The sequence below is a fragment of the Silurus meridionalis genome, chromosome 24 (genome assembly GCF_014805685.1).
Source record: "Silurus meridionalis isolate SWU-2019-XX chromosome 24, ASM1480568v1, whole genome shotgun sequence".
Classification (NCBI taxonomy): Eukaryota; Metazoa; Chordata; class Actinopteri; order Siluriformes; family Siluridae; genus Silurus; species Silurus meridionalis.
This window is the reverse complement of record NC_060907.1, coordinates 4,533,973-4,536,472: the sequence shown is the minus strand read 5'-3', so window position 1 is coordinate 4,536,472 and position 2,500 is coordinate 4,533,973. Positions and strand designations below refer to the sequence as shown.

The 2,500-nt window shown below is 39.4% G+C and overlaps 1 long non-coding RNA gene across 1 annotated transcript in view; it reads right to left on the bottom strand.

The window, feature by feature from the left end:
• The window catches only part of LOC124378458, a 6,813-nt gene that overhangs the window by 3,500 nt on the left and 813 nt on the right, over nt 1–2,500 (bottom strand). Inside the window, exons 2-8 of the long non-coding RNA XR_006924216.1 lie at nt 2,498–2,500; nt 2,381–2,398; nt 1,607–1,627; nt 1,065–1,085; nt 701–721; nt 425–445; nt 77–97 (exon numbers count right to left, since the gene is read on the bottom strand). The exon at nt 2,498–2,500 is cut by the window's right edge and continues 18 nt beyond it. This is a non-coding gene — a long non-coding RNA (uncharacterized LOC124378458). The remainder of the gene's footprint in view (nt 1–76; nt 98–424; nt 446–700; nt 722–1,064; nt 1,086–1,606; nt 1,628–2,380; nt 2,399–2,497) is intronic.

Here is a 2,500-nt window from a genome sequence, read left to right as displayed (position 1 = left end):
TGTGTGTGTGTAAATGTGTCTTTGAGAGTGAGCGTGTCTGTTTGTGTGATTGAGTGTGTAAGTGTTTGTGTATTACCTTCATGTGCACTCTTCACGTCTGAAATAAAAACACAATAAATGATATAAAATTTGTGTGTGTTTGAGACTGAGTATGTGTATGTTTGTTTGAGTGTGTAATTGTTTGTGTATATTACCAGTGTGTGACTGTGTGTGTGTGTGTGTGTGTGAGCGTGTCTTTAAGAGAGAGCGTGTGTGTATGTGTGTAAGTGTTTGTGTGTATTACAAGTGTGTGACTGCGTGTGTGTGTGTCTTTGTGTGTCAGTAGGTGTGTGTGTGTATATAAGTGTATCAGTGAGTGTCTATGTGTGTGAGTGTGAGCATGTGTGTATGTGTGTTTGAGTGTGTAAGTGTTTGTGTGTATTACCTCTGAGTACCTGCATCACTGCTGAAATAAAAACACATTAGATGTTATAAAGTTTTAAAAGAAGGTAAAATTATTATATCTACTGTCATTATTGTGTGTGCGTGTGAGTGTCTGTGTGTGAGTGTCAGCAGGTGTGTGTGTGTGTGTTTGTGTGACTGAGTGTATCAGTGAGTGTCTGTATGTGTGTGAGTGTGTAAGTGTGTGAATGTGTCTTTGAGAGTGAGCGTGTTTGTATGTGTGATTGAGTGTGTAAGTGTGTAAGTGTTTGTGTATTACCATCGTTTGCACACGTCACGCCTGAAATAAAAACACAATAAATGTTATAAAATTTGAAAAGATGTTCAAATTATTATATCTACTGTCATTATAATGTGTGTGTCTTTGAGACTGAGTGTGTATTTGTGTGTATTACCAGTGTGTCTGTGTGTGTGTGTGTCTGTGTGTAAGTGTTTGTGTGTATTACAAGTGTGTGTGTGTGTGTGTGTGTGTGTCTTTGTGTGTCAGTAGGTGTGTGTGTGAATAAGTGTATTAGTGAGTGTCTATGTGTGTGTGAGTGTGAGCGTGTGTGAATGTCGTTGAGAGTGAGCATGTGTGTATGTGTATTTGAGTGTGTAAGTGTGTAAGTGTTTGTGTGTATTACTATTCTGTAACTGCATCATCACTGAAATAAAAACACATTAGATGTTATAAAGTTTTAAAAGAAGTTAAAATTATTATATCTACTGTCATTATTGTGTGTGCGTGTGAGTGTCTGTGTGTGTCAGTAGATGTGTGTATTTGTGTCTGTGAGTGTGTGTGTGTGAATGTGTCTTAGAGAGTGAGCGTGTCTGTATGTGTGATTGAGTGTGTAAGTGTTTGTGTGAATTACAAGTGTGACTGTGTGTGTGTATGTGAGTGTGTGTGTCTGTGTGTGTCAGCATGTGTGTGTGTGACTGATTGTATCAGTGAGTGTCTGTATGTGTGCGTGTCTAAATGTGTCTTTGAGAGTGAGTGTGTCTGTATGTGTGTGTAAGTGTCTAACTGCTGACTGTGTGTGTGAGTGTGTCTGTGTTTGTCAGCAGGTGTGTGTGTGTGTGTGTGAGTGTATCAGTGAGTGTCTGTATGTGTGTGTGTGAGTGAATGTGTCTTTGAGAGTGAGCGTGTCTGTATGTGTGATTGAGTGTGTAAGTGTTTGTGTATTACCATCACATGCACACGTCAAGTCTGAAATAAAAACACAATAAATGTTATAAAATTTGAAAAGATGTTCAAATTATTATATCTACTGTCATTATAATGTGTGTGTGTGTGTGTGTGTGTGTGTGTGTGTGTGTGTGTGATTGAGTGTGTCAGTGATTGTCTGTATGAGTGTGTGTGAGTGAGTGTGTGCGTCTGTGGATGTGTCTTTAAACGTGAGTGTGTGTCTTTGAGACTGAGTGTGTATGTGTGTTTGTGTGTGTAAGTGTTAGCGTTAGCGTTCTCCCGGTGTATTAGTGTTTGTGTGTGTGTGTGTGTGTGTGTGTGTGTGTGTGTGAGTGTCTGTATGTGTGTGAGTGTGTGCGTCTGTGAATGTGTCTTTAAATGTGAGCGTGTGTATGTGTGTTTTAGTGTGGAAGTGTTTGTGTGTATTACCTTTCACCTGCAACCAGTGAGTGAGTGTCTGAATGTGTGTGAGTGTGTCTTGAGAGGAGCATGTGTGTGTGTGTGGTTAAGTGTGTAAGTGTTTGTGTATATTACCAGTGTGTGTCTGTGTGAGGGTGTGTGTATGTGAGTGTGTTTGGGTTTGTGTGTGTCTGTGAAAGTAAGTTTGTCTGTGTGAAAGTGTGTGAGGGTGTGTGTATGTATGCGAGTGTGTTTGTGTGTATCAGTGAGTGTCTGTATGTGTGAGTGAGTGAGTGTGTGCGTGTGTATGTGTCTTTGAGAGTGAGCGCGTGTGTATGCGTGTTCGAGTGTGTAAGTGTTTGTGTGTATTATCACCTTTTAACTGCCTCAACTCTGAAATATAAACACAATAAATGTTATAAAGTTTTAAAAGAAGTTGAAATTATTATATTTACTGTCATTATAAAGAGTGCGTGTCTTTGTGTGTATTACCGC